The 18,277-nt window shown below is 49.3% G+C and overlaps 1 protein-coding gene across 4 annotated transcripts in view; it reads right to left on the minus strand.

Moving 5' to 3' along the window:
* ZNF536 (zinc finger protein 536) overlaps nucleotides 1–18,277 on the minus strand; it is a 424,021-nt gene that overhangs the window by 309,760 nt on the left and 95,984 nt on the right. For all 4 annotated transcript variants that reach the window (XM_045076008.1, XM_004765224.3, XM_045076010.1 and 1 more), the window contains exon 3: nucleotides 2,796–2,911. The gene's annotated coding sequence lies outside the window, so the exon portion shown is untranslated. The remainder of the gene's footprint in view (nucleotides 1–2,795; nucleotides 2,912–18,277) is intronic.

The following is an 18,277-nucleotide window of genomic DNA, read 5'->3' on the forward strand; positions in this document are numbered from 1 at the left end:
TGGAGATCTCCTGGTGAAGATCAAATACGACGCAAAGCCCCACACACATATGCAGGGCTTATCATCATTATCACACAGAAATTACAATTATTCACTCCCTCCTCTGTGCTCCCAGAGTGCCGCTACCACAGCATTTAACTGAAGTAATTACTGCCGCGGGAGGGCTGTTGACTCACACGGCTGTGCCAGGACAACGGGGCCGCTTCGGGACAGCCCAAGCCACCGCAGGGACAGCGCCCTAGTCCTGAGCCCTGCCCCCGCCGCCCGGCAAGGCAAGGGCCGGGGCCTGCCGCATATGTCAGAGGTAGGGCAAGGTCCTGTGGCCTCTGCGACCCACTGCCCTCCACACGCCCTGGGGTCTTTCTAAAGGATGACGCCAAGGAGGGCTGGGTGGCCCCAGCTCCTGGCTCTGCCTCCGGTCCTCTCTGGGGCTTCTCCGGAAACCCATGCTGTGGTGGGCTAGGAAATCGTTCTCCGATGCGTGTGACAGGTTCGGTTACTGACGGGTCACTTAAGGTTTCTGTGCAATGGCGCTTGGTGGGGGCTGTCGGGTTGTCCCAAAGCTGCCCTTGTACAGCATTTCACGGAACATTTTGAAGGTCAAGTGTCCATTTCGAAAGATGGGGAGGGCATCGGTGGAGAGGACAGAAGCAAGGGTCCCGACAGGTCCCTTCAGGAGTCCAGAAGTGGCCCAGCCAGCACATCATGGCTCCAGGCTACTCCTAGAGAGAGTCCAACTCCAGGGCCCAAGGGTCCTAGGTGCTGAGGTGGGCAGTCAGGACAGAGGAGCTGGTCTGGAAGACCTGTCGCCCTTCCTGGTCTCCAGGGCCCAGAATTTGCTCTTGAATATAAGACCGAAAATCCTACTTCCGATGCACAGGACCTTGAAGTCATTCCAAGATTTACCTTTTCCATGAGAGAAGAGCTCCCTGCCTTCTCACGGCCAATCCCAAGAACATCGTATCATTGTTCCTTATCTTCTAAGAGGCCCAGAGCATGCCCAGATGATTAGTTCTTTAAAATACAGGCTTCCGAGGCAGCAAACCTGGTGAGGCTGGTGTGTGGCCTACTCTCCAGAGCCTGAGAAGCCACCCGAAGAAGGTCTGGGTCCATTCACAGGAGAAATGAAGTCAATCCAGTGCCTCCCCCTCAGTCCCCCCTACCTGGTCAGACGCGGCGGCTCAGGCCTCTCTCTACTTCCCTGTCCAAGGCGGGTCAAGGGAAATGGCCAGCACCCTTACAGTGCTTCCTCTCCCACTCAAGAAGCACAGAGCATGGAAAGTTCCAGAAGAAGCTGGTACACAGGCTCACACCCCCCCCCCCGCACCCCGGGGAAAGCCAGCCTCGCCCGTCTGCCTGACCTGAGGCCCTTGGCAGTGATGCTCCACGGGGCTCGCAGAAACTGCAAGCATCCACGCGGCAGAATTCCTACCATCAATGTAGCAGCTAAATATTGTAAGACTCCTAACTCCCCCATCTGTGTTTTGCCTCCCAAGAGGGAAAATAGTCTTCACAGACATTCCCTTATCTGGCAGGCAAATTCTAAACCTTACTGGCAATCACAGGCTTGTTTTCCCAACCAAACAGCTATGGAACCAAAAATTGCTCTGCCTGTGATATGCTGAGGAGGGAACTAGCCAAACAGCTCAGTCTGGAAGCCCAGGGCCGGGAAGCCCTTGGGCTTCTCCATCGCTGCAGAAGGCCCGTGCTCCGCAGACGTCCCCGCTGCCAGGGGAGGCCTGCCTGGCCGCTGAAGGAAGCCACAGCGGCTGGTGTTCACCGCTCCTCGTTCTTCACACGGAATACACCCACCAAGAAGCTGACGGAAAACACTCACCACGGTGTGAAATCAACACTTTCTAACTCAAATAAAGGGGGTTAAAAAAAAAAAAAAAAAAAAAAAAAAAAGAAAACTTCCAACCATTTTGCTGCAAATATTTTCTCCTACAAGATCATGCAAGGCAGGGGCACCACGGCGGCCTTGGGCCCTGCCACCGAGCACGCCTAGGCACCCCGCACCCTCAATTTCCAGTTTATGGTCTTTCCCAGCCGTAATGCCGGAACCCCGTACCTGGGCGAGGGCTAATAAACCGAATCTGATGATAACTGTATGAGCCTAATTGATAGGGGCCTTTATCGACTGGCCTTGATGTCTATCTGAGGTTCTCAACAGCCAAGATTTAAATGTTTCATTTTATTTTTAACTTTCACTTTTCCACATTTCAGCAATGTCAGGCAAAGAGGTATGGTTTTACTATCAGAAAGAATCATGGTGCAGAATAATTTATGACTTTAGCTTGGGCTTTCAGAAAAGCTATTTCAAATCTTCACTTTGATTTGGTTGTATCAAAACTACTCAAAATAACAGCGGGCCCTTTCTCGGAACCAGAATATGTTAGCGGCACCTCAGGATTGTGAACTGAAACCTCAGATTCATCCCAGAAGAAAACTTGAGAAGGGAATTAAGCCACCGAGGGGAAAAATCACCTTTTTCCCTGATTCCTTTGTTCCCCCCTCCCCACCCATTCCCCAGACATGCCCAAACCACAAAGGAAGGTCTCCCGCAACCCCCTGGGGAGAAGTCCCACCAGCCACCACTCCCCCTGAGCTTCCCACCAGGTGGACTGATCCTACCTCCAGGGTGGTGGAGGGAGAGGGGGAGGCTGGGAGGAATCCCGGGGCCAAGAGAAAAAAACGAAGGGCCCTTTGGTTGGGATTTGTGTTAGGTCAACTCGACAAAGCGGGAGGAAATGATGTGTGTCCAGGGCAAAGCGTTCTAATATCGTAAGACTTACCTTAGCAGCTTAACTGCATACTTGTCTTAAGGACTGTCAGTCTGGTAACAAAATACCCCAGAAAGGATGTAGCTGATCCAGGCACTGACAGATCGCCAGAGGGGCGTCCCGGTTCCCTATCACAAAAGGAAATAGAGAAAGAAATGATGTAAAGTGAAATGTAACAAATTCACCAAATCAGAGCAATATGCAGAGGTCAAGGAAATTCAACTGAAAAGGTTAAAGATGAAATCAAATCCGGTGTAGGAGAATGAAAATCTATCCCAAAGCAAGGCCACCGGTGACGTGCTGTAGACAAGAAGCTAAATACTGCGTAGCACTGGGATCTTTCATTTTCATCAGATCAATAAAAGCTTATATTTATCAGGATTCCAAGCAGCTGCCACTTCTGACAACCTCCACTTTATTTTCCCACTCCTTGTGCTGTATCAGGGCAAGAAGGAGAGGAGAAGCAGCTTTTAATGCTATTTACACCTGAAGACACAATTCCATTAAGAGGTCCTGTTTTGTTAAAGAAACAGGGATTGATATGATTATATTGGCAGGAGCACGGGAAGCCCCTTTGTTCTTCCCCCCCATGTTCTCCCCTTTGCAATCCAGACCCGAGCCCGAGCCTGCGCGCGGAGATTTCCTGACACCAAGTCTGTGTGCGAGCACTTTTTTGTTCAAACTTACCATTTACAAAGAGAGGCGAGGCTTTCTGCTAAAACAGTTACCACTCTAATCATCTGTACAACAATATTTGCTATCAGGCATTCTAAATAGATTATCACCAGTCCATCTGTGTCATTATTGATTTATAAGGCTTTAAGCAGCTTTAGAATGGAAGCTTTCCCACTGAAGGGTTTCTTGTATAAATCAGAGCCGTGCTCAAATATAGCAGCCATCACTCAAGATATTGTTCTTAAAATCATAACAAGAAGGAGAAAATGATAAATTGCTTGTAATATACTGATCCAAACTGATATGCAAATCTTGTTTTTTAAATATATTACTTGAGTAAAAAGAGGCATCATTAACATATGAATGCTATATGCAAATGATAGTGACAGAGCAGATGTTGGCGCATGTAATTGACCTATATGTGAATTGCATCAGAGCCTTAACTCTATTAATTCACTACCCAGTAACTAGATATTGTCCAAAAAGTACATTCTTTGAAACCATATACTGGAAGCAAAGCTGACAGGGTTCCAAGGATTCTGAAACAAGGTCACTGTCACTAGTATTTTGCTGTCATCTGCATTCCCCTTCTTATGGATGACATCATCACGGGGCCGTGTAAATCGATCACTTAATAGCATTTAGAAAATACTGCAGTGGGGAACAGGTTATAAAAAAAAAAATGCCCCAGTTTTATTCTTTTTCTTGGCAGAAATGTCATACCTCTTAAACTGAGGGTTTGTGCATGAGTGCACTGTGAAACACACAGATGCCATTTTATTCCCCGTCTTTATTTTTCCACTTCTTCTCAGAATGACATTAAATTGTATTAAATAGCCTTTTGTCCACAGGGCACAGACCACCCCGCATATGATAATGTATTAATGCCCCACGTTCCAGCCACTGAGCTGAAACATTCTGAGACTTGGAGGATAAGTATGAAGCACCATTGTGTGTATAGCCTGCTAACAACTGTGACACATACTAATAGAAACATACCTAATAAATTACTGCTTTCAGGTCTAGCAAGCTGACATTTCTCTGCAAGGGACAATTTTATATTTGTGGCGCAGAACAAAATTGCTTCATATGAAGCCACTGTGGATTAGCATAAAAATTAACACTTAAATTTCGGCTTATTTTCCACCCTCTCCTCCTGCCACAACAATCAATTCCTCTTATAAATCTGATTAGATTTTATGATGCTTATTATTCAGAGCATGTCTCAACACAGCATTCACAGGCTTGAAGACTATTTGTTTAAATAGAAAAAAGAAGCAGATAAATCTATAGGTATTTTTTATTACCCCATTCCCCACCAGTTTCTTTCTCATATTGTAACATCAGTAATTGATTGCACACATTAATTAACATGTAAGGTAGAAATTCTGCATTATGCATGATTTATTTTCCTATCTGGTGAGTAGGTTTGTCTGCTGCCCTTGTGTTTCTAGGACATTGGGCTCGATTCTGGTCCAGACATAAATGCCAATGCTCATTCCCCCTGAAAGTTATTAATGTCAGATATGAAATGAGATTTTTTATTTCACCTGCTTACTAATCCACAAAAGCTGTTTTGAGTGATGCAGGCTTAAACGCCAAAATTTGAAATGATATATTGCTATATCTGATAACATGCAAATATGTTCATTAGACATAATTTAGCAGGAGAGAATAGCAACACTTTTATAACAAGTCTAGGTCAAAAATGGTTGTTAATTAAACAAGTCATGAAAAATGGCATTACAAGGAGACTGTCCAGCAGACACCAGACTTTCTAATGATATGCCGCTGGTAGGTACCCAACGCTTCCCACTAAAACGGAGAAGGGGGGAAAAAAAACTAACTTTCTGAGCATTTCACATAATCTAAAGCAAGGTTAACAAAACTATACCCACATTAGGAACCTCAAATTGATCACATATTCTTCTTAGATTTTGATGGTAACACACTATACTTCTCCATTTGAAGATGTGATTTCACTTTCTGTCTTAGTGGCTTAAAGTGATTGATATGGTTGACTCCTTCACAAATACACCAGAAAAGAAATTAATATTATATCCGGCCATGCTTCTAGCTGCCCTGAGTGTTCATGGCTGTGTATGTTAAATCAAGAAGAGCGAGAAGCATAGGGACGATTGGTCGGTGAGGGCAGGGTTGGGGAGGGAGGAGGATAGAGGATGAAGGCAAGGCACAGGGGAACTGTGGGCCTGTGTCTCCCTTTTCTGGTAGTTCTTCCCAAGGGGACGCTTTGGTTACCTAGGGAACCAGCTGTTGCAAGAACTCTTCTGATTGGCCATGAGTTGAGATTCAGATGGGTGGGGCTCTGGTAAGTAGGTACTCCCGGCCACCTTGTAGGGAACGGCTTGGCTTCTTGGAATGAGGCTTCCTGAGTACCTAGGGGAAGGACGGTACCTTGGGAGTGAAGTACTGTCTAACGGGAGGCCGGGGGTGGGGGCGGTTTCCAACTAGCCACCCATGCCTCCTTCTGTGCCGCGAGGGAAGTAGTCATAGAGTGGGAAGGGCTGAAAACATCTTCTGGGACCAACAGATGCCCCTCAACAGATGCCACCCAAGCCCACATGGGTGAAGCCATCCGTGATCTGGTGTTCTACTTATCCAAAGGATCCTTGTAGCTGGACACGTGAAGCCCAGTCTATAAAGCAGGGAAAACACCTCTACACATTTGGAGTCATGCGCAGTAAGGGAAGTTGAGTGGGAGAGTGAATAACAAATTCAGCAAACCGAAAGAAGTCCACATCGAAGCCACTGGAACAATCAACCTGTATTCATGGCACCAACTCAGGCACAAGAGGTATGCCTAATCCTCACCCATTTGGTGGGGGCAGGTCCGTCCCCAAATACTTCATGTCCAAGTGTTAAATACTCTCGCTCTTAGCCTGGCTTGCAGACAACATGACTACTACTGCTAGAAATCACATCTCATCTTTGCATTGCATTTTATGGTTTCTTCTCAATACAGAATCTCAACCAGTGAACCAGGCACCATGGCATTCATCTCCCCCATCTTTCATTGATAATGTGATATTCTACAAAAGAAAATAGGTGGAAACTTGGTGGAGGAAGAAAAGGAAATGCTCATTCTACAGGACACTTTGGTATCTTTTTTATCCCATGGAGCCCTTCCTGACATCCACTACCCACTCCGCATATGCCCCTCGTGAGTTTATTTGGACAGGCAGCCCCTCCTGTCTTCCTTGTCACACGGCAGTTCTGGTTCCTGGCATGACTGTCTACTGCTTCCCCATGGGGGATTCTGACAGGTCTCACATTCTAGGAGGAGGCCAAGGATGGGTCAGGGTCACAAGACTTGTCGAGGAAGTCCTGGGGGGACCCTATAAATTCTCAGGCAGTAGGGAAGCCCTGGGAAGGAAGATCTAAAAGACCCCAGCACAAAAGTGATATTTGGATACCCCAGTCACGGTCGACAGGTTTAACGGTGTGTCTCGCGGGCTACTGATTCCTTCTTGGGGGCCCCTGGTACTAGGTACCCGACTTCACGTGCCTCCACATCCGATGATGAGGGAGATTGCCAGGGTCAACCTGGGGTCACGGTTAAACTATCCCACATTTCCCCAAAGCCTTGAATTCATTTCAAAGTGTTTCATCTGTTGAATGAATGAACTAACGCATCCGTGAACAGATAGGAGAAGTGAATGAATGCGGAAAGGCACGTATAAATGGATGGATGGAGAGATAAGGACTGAAAGAGGTTTTTAAAAGCAATAAATGCATGAATTAATGTGTAAATGCAAAAATGCATACGTAGAGGAAAAGTGCCTCAGGAATGGATGAAAGAAAACCACTGGTATCTTTTTTAACAAGCAGGTATCCACACAGTTCTCCTGCAGGCTCGCCCAGGGGGCTGATGGACAACATAAGAGAAGAAAGAGCAAGCAAGGTCTTGCTCTTTGTCATGGGGTTTGGTCGCCCGTCCTTGGCTTCGTTCCCACCTCTCAAGATAAGCGTGTGGGCCAGCCCGTAGGATTCTGCACAAACTCTCCCAGGCTCATGAAGGAGACGAATATTCTCGACCCCTGGCTGAACCAGGAGGATGACAGAGGTTGGTGAGCTGGGTCTGACCATGAGACAGTTGGCCCGGTGCAATCCTGCACCTGCTGGACGCGGACAGGAGGTCTTCCCACATGCGAGCTGATGAAGACCACAGTCAAAGCTGCAGAGAAGAGCACTGAGTTCTCCCCTCCCTGTGGCTCTCACGACCTCTCCTTGGAACTTCTGGGGTTTCATGGAAGCCAGTTTGAGAGCTATTGGACTGGCAACTTCCAGATGGCCAGGAAACTGTGACTGTTAGTTGCATGGGGAGACACGTTCTGGATGCCTGGGAGTCAGCTGGACCTCATGCCCACTGCAGGACAGTCCTGAACACCCAGTCAGCCTGGTGTGTCTGGCTAGACAGATGCCCCCAGCTCTGACTAGCCTCCAGCTCCTTTCTTTGGCATCCAGCTCTGCTGTTCATTCCAAGCCAGCTCCCTCTGAGGCAGACACTCAGACTCAGACTCAGGCAGGAGTCCCAAGGAAGACGACAGTCTCTTAGGTCTACAGCTCCTTAGGCACATGTCAGGAGAGCGAAACACCTTTAAACAGACTGGTCATGAGACTCTCTCAGAGATCATCTCCCAGAACGAAGACAGGAAGTCATCTGAAATGTCTCAAAGCTGACTGACTGCATTTTCTTCATTCCTCCCTCTCACTTTAACAGGAGGAGAGACACTTTGGCCCCAGTTTCCGTTACCTGCGCACCACCTTCGCCTTATCCCATCTGCTTAGACTTGCGCCATTACCTAGTTATGAATCTTCTGGAAATCGACTCACAGGTTTCCTTCCATTGATTTGTTTCAGATGGAAATTTTGTACAATACTGCCCGAAAAAAAAAAAAAGTATTTATTCTTCATTTAATAGGTAAAACCAATGTCCCACCATATCAAAGAGGAAAACGCTCAGCCATGTTGAATCTGATGTCATCTCCCAGCAGCAGAGGACAGGCAGTGCAGGGCACGGAAGGGGCACACCAACTTTGGGGCAGGGGCTTGGCCATGAACCTTCCCTGCCACGACATTCCTGACTCGAGCACCCGAAAAGCTGGCTAAGTCCCAGTTTCCTGGTCTGTGAAATGGGATGATAGTCATACCTAATCTTATAAGGTCGTTGTAAAAATTGAATTAAGAGAGATAATTAATAAATGATTAATTAATTGAGGTGACAGGCCTGGCATGTGGTTGGCTGTTGTCGTCGCTGTTATACTAAACCATAAGGCAGGAGGAGGGGGAACATCTCATAGACCTGGCCATCTATTATGGGTTTGCCCCAGAATGTGGGCTTGCATACACTGAACTAGACAAGCTGAGTGACACAGGGACAAGGCCAGGGGCTAAGCATCGGTAGCCTGGTCCTCGCCCAGCCCCACTGCTAGCCCACTGGCAGCCTCTGGAGTACCATCCCAGGCACACAGCCTGGACTCTCCCAGGTCCTCAATTTGAGGATCAAACTCAGAGGTCCCTGAAGAACCTTCTGGCCATGGGGAAGTCAAGTCCCTGAGCCCAGCATGAGCCCAGCCATGCTAAATAACGACTCTGCTCCAGCTTCCAGGCTGTGGCAGGCACTGGTGAGGGGAGCGGGGGGAGAAAGGGGCAAGAAGTAACTGAGAATTAAGGCCCAGGGTTGGCACATGTCGGGTCCCCAGACGAGACCCCTAACTGGCAGAAGGCCTCGAGTGTGGGGGATGGGAACTGAGAATTGGCACAGGGGTGCCCGTCAGCACAGCTCCCAACCTCCAAGACACAGCACCCTAGGCTGGGTCTCTCCCTTGGCCTGCTTTCCGAGGGTCACCCATGGCCTTGACTCACTTCCTCAAAACGTCTTCTGCTTTGTGACCATTCACTTCCACACATTACCTTAAAGAAGTCCCGAAGAGGCCGACTTTATAAGGGACCCTCGGGGGTGATCAGCCTCCTGCCTCCTCCTCAACCCACCCCAGCATCCGTGGGTGAGACTTTCTCAGGAGCAGAAGCATGTATCTGTGTCCTGAGCAGCATCTGGGTCCCCCAAGAACAGGTCACCGTCTCCCAGTTTTTACAACAAATCGTCCCTCCACAAAAGTGTACCCGCTTTACAGATATTAACAAGAAAGGCACACCCTCAAGAGTCTGGTAGAAACCTTGGGCCTTCGCCATGGCAAGTTCACGGTTGCATGTTAGAGTGTTTCTCCCATTGTCTGGAGGCTCTGAGCCTCCCCTAGGACCCCCAGTCAGCAGCCCTGATGCCCATCACCCCCCGCCTTCCTTGCCTCTAGATGGGCACTGGCCTGCCCAGAGTAAAGACCTTCCTGCAGGCACCAGCCCCCCCCCACCCCAAGTGAGAGCCTCCCCCAGGCCAGTCCCTTACACCGGGAGAGGGAGGTGCTAAAAAAAAAACTCGTCCACATCAGTCAGTAGTGCTTCTGATGATTATCACAGAGAGGCGCTCACCCACCCCCCGGAATCCCTAGGTGTAGGCTTCCGGATGAACGACACAGGCAGAGGCCCATTTTGGAGGCATAAACACATGTTCTCTAAAATAGGCAATGTTGAGTCTCTGGTACAAAATGAGGGTATAAAGCCGACACTGTTTACAATCTGCTGGATCCCTTGGACTTGGGAACCCTTTTCCAGAAACGGTCATGTGAAAGGCACTTTCTTAGGAGCCTGTGCTTGTCTTCATCCCAGGCAAGCTCGCGGGATGCTACCATAGAAGGTTCTCCCCAGGGGCCCACGTGTGTCCCCACGGGGGTGGGGGGCACCAAGGGGACAGACCCAGGGAAGCAGCCCTGGGACCCACCGAAGCCGAGGACCTGCCCCTGTCCTCATGTGAACGAGCTCATCCCACCAGGACCGACCAGCCCTGCAGCTCTCAGGATGGCTGACAAAACCCCACTCATTTCTTTAGGTGTTCACTGCTCTACAGTCTTTATGAAAACAAACCGTGTAAGAAACCAACAACAACCACAAAAAAATGTATTTTCTCATTTCTTTGAATTGTTCTGCTTGGCAATTTTATTGCGCATTAGTTCAAAATCAGCTGCCAATAAAGTTGGATAAAATTAAACTCATACTGGAGTCTTTCCCGCAATAATTTGTGTCGGGTTGTTTTTATTTTCATAAGGATTTGAAGTGAAGTGTTATCTGAGGTTCAGAATTTCACTGTCTGGATGGTCCCAACTTAATCTCCTACCCGGCTTTATGAATTCCAGTCTCCATTCTTTTAAAATGAGTTGCGTTCTACTGTTAGCTTCAGACCAAGAGGGCTCTGTGGCCGTTTTGTCTTTTCCTGTACAAAAGCATGACAGAACACCAGAACCTTCCATAGTGTAATTAGGCTTTAGAAAAATCACGTGATTTATAATTTAGCAGAACCTCAGAACACAGCCTGATTCTCACCCTGAAAGTCAACACTGGTTTGCATGTATGATTTCAGGAAGGCGCTTGTTTTAAAGGGAGCATTTGTGGATAGGCCAAAATGATTCACTTTTAAGATGGCACAAAAAAAAAAAAAAGAAAGAAAGAAAAGAAAGAAAAAGAGAGAGACATCTTGGGAGTAAAAATAATGTGCTATCGTAATTTGATTATAGCAAAAATCAAACGTGGTGTGTTGTAGGCAAACAATAGGAATTTTTATGCAACTAAACATTTTTCTGGCCATCTAACCATGATTTATACAACTAAAATGATAAATTTAATCCCATCACCAGTAGATCAATTGCAGGTATAACAGATAAAACCTGAATAAATCATCGTATCACTGTATTGGAAACACAAACAGCAGATAGAAGCAGGAGTTCAGACTTTAAACTGAAATCTGTTTCCAGGCATTCCAAGGACAATTTGCAGTGGAGAAGTTCAATGTATACACAAAGTCATCTGATCCAAATATGCTAATGATTTTTATTGGTCAAATCTTAAAAGTGAGGTTTATTTTTATGAGCATGCATTAATTAACCCAGCATGGACTATCTCTCAGACTATCTTGCCAGGGACTTTCATTTAAACATGTTTATTGTGAAATGTTTGCATTCTCCACATTTGCGGCCCACACACAGATTATTTCATACTTTCCTTTAGAGCACTTAGAAAAGTTAAAAGGAGTTATTGTTTTTGATTAATGCCATTTTGGGCAGTTAAAAAAAAAAAAAAAGCAGTTCCAAACCCTAACTCTGCATAAATTCTTTGACATTGAAAACAATGTCTGTAAATGCTAGGGCACAGAGATATGGGGCGGGGGGTGGGGTGCTGTTTTAAGGTGGCCTGATGAAACTGAACCTTGGTCCCTCGGGTATTTGCATGAAACTCATGTGCGATGGCGATGACTGGACGTGGTACAGCTATCAGTCCCGAAAAAGAGAGGCAGCCTGCTTGGGGCCGTGGCGCGGGGCCGTGCAGATGGCAGTTCTAAAGCCTTGCCTGTCATCTTTTGATTAAGAAAAGGAAATGATTTCACTAAAAAGATATTCCCTCTTGTGTTGTTTTGTTTTAACTAAGTTTGTACTTTCCACCAAACTGGACATATTTACTGAGACTCATAAGTTACTCCACGATTACTAACATCACGGCAATCTCAAGAAACTATTTTTTTCCTTGCCAATTATCCAAATATCATAACTATAAAATATCTTAAAACATTCTCCGTACTGTAAACATCTTAGCTACAAAGCTTCGAGTGTAAACAGTGTGATGCATCAGAATGGTTTTAAGCGATGTTATAAAAAGTGCTCTTAAAAACTAAACAAAAATGTAAAGCTTCCATCTGTTTTATGATTTTTCCACTGCTGAACGGCTGCTGTGTGCCAGTTCACTGAACCGTGGCTTGCTAAAGAGATTTCTGGGGTCACAGATTGAAAAAACAAAGAGCATGTCTTTAATGGTGGGATTTTTTTTTTTTTTTTTTTTCCTCAAGTCGTCCTGACATGGCTGGAACGGAATGAAGTGCGCAACGGTAGGAGACAAGGGACGGCAGACGCTCAGGGTGCCTGTTGCAGAAGGAACCCTCTCTCTGAGAGACTCGTGTTTTCTAAAGGATGTCGTTTCCGCCATTACCTTGGGGTTTTCGGTGATGGTCTACCAGCGACCTCAATGTTTTCTTACTTCCTCACAGAATTTTCTTCGGAGCCTGGAATGTACAGGTTAAAAATAGATGGCAAATTGCACACCACAAAAAAGCATTTGGGCTTATCTCTGTGTACATACACAGGTATGACACTGGGTAGTTTAGAGACTACGGTCTTCCCTCTGCTCCAAGCCCTGGTCCAAGGGGATGCTGGGCTGCCCGGGCAGGTGGAGGACTCCTTAAAGATGCAAGAGGAAAACCGTCCTTGGCCTGGAAGATTGGTCTCTGATGCACTGGGAAGTTGAGAAGGGGAGGGAGCTGAGAGAGAATGTGCATGGAATCCAGTCCTGGCGCTCTGATGACATTGCTCCAGGGGCAGTTGAGGAGGAAGGAAAAGCTGGGTTCAGTGTAGTATCCCATCAGGGGTGGACTACTGCCCAGATGTGTTCTGGGGGCCCTCTGATCACCTAGCCCTTGTCCCCTGAGGCCACATCTGAGGCATAACAGCCACAGAGACACACAGTTTGGGCTTCTTGGACAGATAAGCTGCCCCTTGTTCCCGCAGAGATGGAGCTACTAGGGCCTATGGGGGTTGGGGAGATCTCTGACCTCCACCCCAGGAGAGGTTCAGAATTTGACCAGATGTCCCGATTCCCACAGCTGCTCCTTAGGACAGCAGACATCTCCAGAGCTGGGATGGCATGGGTAGTGGTCTGCCAGGGGCTAGGGTTTAGCTGAGAGTCTACTTGCCTTTCCTGGGGTGACAAATGCACATGAGACCTCCTGCAATGCGGTCATCTAGCTCGCAACAGTGGGGTACCCCAACATGGGACTCCTTAACAGATATGCAGGGAAGAACACCTCCCAGTCCATGGCTCCCACCTACCCACAGCCTGTCTCCACATGGCTGCCCTGACCCGGTCTCCCTCTCCAACCTCTCTTCCACACCGCAGGGCCACACTGCCCCTCCTTTCTCCTGACAATGCAGAGGCCTCATACCCTCACCCGAAGGTGGGCTTGTCCATCTCTGTGAGTGGCTCTGTGGGTCAGAGTGGGAAGCCTGTCATGGGCGAGGGCCCCTCACCCAGGTCCCTGATGAGGTCAGCACATCAGTGAGCAGAGCCCTGCCCAGGGTTGAGCAAGGGCCTATGGGTGCCACACCCTGAGGCCAGAGGGCACTGCTTGGCAGGATGCGCACCCTTGAGAAGCAGACCTGAATCCACACACATGCTGCTTCCTCCTCCTACCGGAGTGTCACTTGCACCGCACCCAGCAGACCAGTGACCAAGAGAGACACCCCCCACCCCCTGGAATGAGTGCCCGGCCCCACGAGCTCTTCCAGGACCCCCACAGCACTTGGAGCTTCACGAGCCCCCGCCAGACCCCGGACCGCCCCACGCGCCCTCTGGCTCGGCGCCTGCGGCTGCAGCGGCCCGAAGCTCACCCAGGCGGTGGGCCCCGTGGGTTGGCGTGATTCTGCGTGCATTCCAAATTTAAATCTGGGACGCTCTCCCCTTTCTTCGCTGTTCCAGAACATGGGGGAGGCATCTGCCTGGAAACAGCTGTCACCCAAAGGAGGGGGTGGCACATGCGTCTCTCCTGCGCGCACGGCCGTCAAAAGCCACACATCAGCCTGGGTTACTTAGTTACAGAACTTCACAGCCTGGGGGAGGAAGGCAGGGCCAGGCAGAGAGCCCCAGGCTCCGGGCCCTGCACCCCACACCTGTCCACAGAGCTCTGCAGGGGACGCTGTGTCCCCGCTTCATCATAGGGAAACTGAGGTCCCATGCTCCAGGTCACTCGGTGGCTAAAATAACGCGGTAATCACGATAGCTAATCCTCACTGGCTTGGGATGTCGATCACCATGGGCCGGCTCCCTTTGGTGTGGCTTAGATTCGAACCCCTACCACAGCCCCAGTAATGCCATCGGCACCGCCCTCAACAGATAGGAGGATGCTCGGGGGAAGGAAGGTCCCGTAATTCGCCCCAGGCAAAGTCACCAGGTCATGAGAGAACCAGGAGTCAAGGCCAAGGCCAGGCTGTCTGGCTCCCTTCCCCCGCCACAATGCAACCCTGTCTGTCACCGACATCTCGGGCATCACTGGTGCATGAGGGCAGCAAACACGGAGTCTCACGGGGAGCTGGCTAAGTTCTTTCGTCTTAATGCAATATTACATTTAATTTCTATTATTCAGTTTATCCGCAAAACACAGGTATCTGGAAATGAGGCTCAGAGATGTGCAGCTTTCTGAAGATCCACCAGGGAACGGTAGCGGGGGGAGAGTGGGGGGCCGGCATGCTCCCATCGAGGACCCATCCCGGGCTGCAGCATGCCTCCTGCCAGGATCCGGGACAGGATTTACGAAAAGGAAAGCGGACAAGCGCTGGTGTGTTGCGCTCATCAAAGTGCTCGATATGCTGTTTGGGATTTGCTGCTCCTGCCAACCCATGTGTACTTCTCACTAAGGCTAATCTCGATTATAATGAGGGTTTATACTAAGTCTAGAGAAAGGAGGAAGGCCAAGCCTAAATCTACAGTTCATGCAGACGGGGGTGGGAGTTACGACAAACACTGACCATATTTAGGAGAAGTTGGGAAACTGGGGGCGCCAGCCATTCGGCTCAGCGACCCAACTCCGTGGGCCAAGCAGCCCGGCTGGGAGCGTCCAATGCCAGCGCTGGCTTCCCAGGCTGTGCAGAGCCACAGGCAAGGGTTTCCATCCATCTCCCTTCAAGGGGTCCAAGTTCCAAGAGCAGGAAAGGGGGTGAACTCGAGGGGCAAAGCAGAATTACAAAGGAGTCACAACCCGGCTGCCATACAGAGAGGCGGAGGTCCCCAGGACTAGGATCCAAGCACAAGGCCCTGGGACCAGGGACCTGCAAAGCCACGATCTACCCTTCCCTGAGTTCCCACAGCTCGGATACAGACAGCATGAAAAATGCTGGTGGGTCAGGCTGCACTTTCCTCGAACTAATCACTAATGAAGTTTGGGGTGAGCTATTTTGAAAGCAGCCCACACAGCATAACCACACGCCGTCATCAGCTGCGATCCTCAAATGCAATTTCATTCATAATTAAATATGAAAAAGCCACCACCTTAAAATAACATCAGGGGTCACAGCTGAACTCCCCGGCCTGGGTTTTGGCCTCTGCTGACCTCTCTGAGATGGTCCCCAACACCTCCCAGGCGGAGGCACACGCGCTCACTCCAAGCCCACGAGTCCACCCGGTCTGACCCTCCACCCGCCAGACACACCTGCGGGTCTGCCTCCACACCTCTGCCCATCCCACCTTGCCTTCCGTGCGCACCCTTCTCCCTCCTCTCTGCCTCCAGGTGACAGCTGGGACTCAAGGATCAGCTTGATTGGGCACCACAGCTCCAGAGAAACCTCGGACAGGCCAAATCTGACAGGCCCTTTGCCAACCTCTGAACTCTATAACAATGGCTTCTATGAACCTTCAGCAGGGCTGCTCATGCATGCCTGGTGTTCTCTTCTCTTTGCCCTTCCAAGCACCATTAGGATTACAAGCACGGACATCCCATTCATTCATTCATTCATTCGTAATATTTACCGAGCACCTTCTCCAGACGCCAGAGAAGCTACAGTGAATGATCAGACATGGTCCTGGCCCTCCTGGAGGGCACCTTCTAGACACAACAGATGAGAAATACAGCAATAAATATGCAGTCGATTTTTCTGGACTCAGTCTGCCGTGGTCAGGTCCTGCCCTACACTCAGATTGGAATCTAAACCAATGTAGGACACAGGCTATGCTGGCCAGCCCATGGTTCTGGTGCTGGTCCATCCATGGATCTGCTCTAGATCTCCTCCTGGAGCCACATTTAGGAGATATTCACTGGGTGGGGACACTCAGAGCTGGGTGGACGTCCGCCCCCGAGACGGCCCCCTCTGGTACCAGCAAGCGCTGGGTGGATGTGACCTGAGTCTCCTCACCTCATCTCCTCCCCAGGGCCTGGTGGGGGCTCCTCTCGAGGGAGTCCATTCTCTCACCGACACATGCCCCGAGGCTGTGAGGGCCGCACTCTGCCCTGTTCCCTGGGCTGTCCTGCGGCATGGAAGGACTCTTTCTTGCTGGAACTGCCCCCAGACAATGGTCTTTAAAACACGTCTGCTTGTGCACTCACCCCCTGCGCTTAGGGCGTGGGCTTATTCTCTGTCCTGGTCCTACCTGGGTACCCTCCAGGCTTGCCACCACAGCTCAACATTAGGCCATCCTGTGGCCAAGAAGACCACAGGGCTCAAGGTGGGGCCAGGCTTCCAAAAGCTCATGGGCCTCAAGGGGGAGGAGATGCCGCACGTGCGAGGCCAGAACGACATGCACCTGGCAGGAGGCAGCGGCTTTACGGCAGCTTCGTTAGTGAGATCCATGATCCAGCTGAGCTCCGGACAGGCACTGTCGTCTTTGATCCACAACAGCCCTATTAGATCAAGAAACGAAGGCTCCAGGAGGCCGAGTGACATGTCCAAGGTTCCATAGCGAACCATGGAACCAAGGCCCAGGTCCCAAGCCTGCTTCTCCCCACCTGTGCTAAGTTGTCCACATCCTGGCTTCTGCTGCTTGGGTTATGTCCCTAGTCCCGGACACCCTATGGAGGGTCTCAGTATCACCATGGTCAGGCCGCCGTGTGATGTTCCCACAGCGCTGTTATCAGCACAATAAGCCCAAGAAACAGCAGAGGAGATAGGAGGGGTCCTCGGGGAGCTGTGACCTCCCCACGATGACTGTGGAAGCGTGTCCTCACCTGTTGTCACACCCGCACACCCAGACCCTGCTCCAGTTCTAACGGTCCTACTCTCCTCATCTGACAGGCGGGAAGTCACAGTCACCTGCCACATGGGAATTGGGTTAGAATCCCAAAAGGAAAAGACGGGTTTCGGGGGCTTATAAGTTCCTCCGTGGACTTTCTGAGTACTCAGGGAATAAGCTTTTAGAAACATCTCTCTCCATCCCTCTCCAGGAACTGTGCAGCTTGGGGTCCATTTGGGATGTCAGTATCAATACCCAAGCCATCAGAATTATGAGTCTTTCTACATAAAGGGTGGAGAACATTCTGGAACCCCAAGCACTCACTTTCAATTGGCTAAGCTGCTTCTTTTTCTGGTTGCTATCACACTCAAATGCACGCACGGCGCTCTCATTTTATTGAAAGTTGTGGGTCTGTCACCAATCATGTCCATCAATAATCAGCAGATTACCAGCCTGCTTGTGCAGACACTTCTATTTTCAACCTGAAGGGTGGTTTGGGGGTTTCTTTTAAATTTAACTATCCTCATTAAGGATTCATAGCACACCAAAAGAGCGATGTTTTAAAAAAAAAAAAAATCATCTTTGCAGAGAAGGAATATCAGCAAAAATAATCACTATTCCAGGCTCAACAATGAGTCCCTAATGAGGACAGCAGTCATCAGTTAAATAAACATATCATTAGGGTGAGAATGGATGTGTCAACACAGACACAGTCCACTAATTTGGGGAGGGGAGAGGTAGGTCGTTTGTGGTTAGTCTCGGTGGGGTCCGGCTAGAGGGTGGGTATGTCTGGGGCAGAGTCATAGCTCATCTTTCAGAGATAGGGCTCAGGGTGTGGGTGAGGTCAGGTCAGGTTAGGTGGGAGCTACCAATTAGACAAATGACAGAAGGTGGACAATGGGACACTGCCCAGGGGATCAGGTAGCCTG

Source organism: Mustela putorius, unplaced genomic scaffold (assembly GCF_011764305.1).
Source record: "Mustela putorius furo isolate JIRA1106 unplaced genomic scaffold, ASM1176430v1.1 tig00000174_pilon_pilon_pilon, whole genome shotgun sequence".
NCBI lineage: Eukaryota > Metazoa > Chordata > Mammalia > Carnivora > Mustelidae > Mustela > Mustela putorius.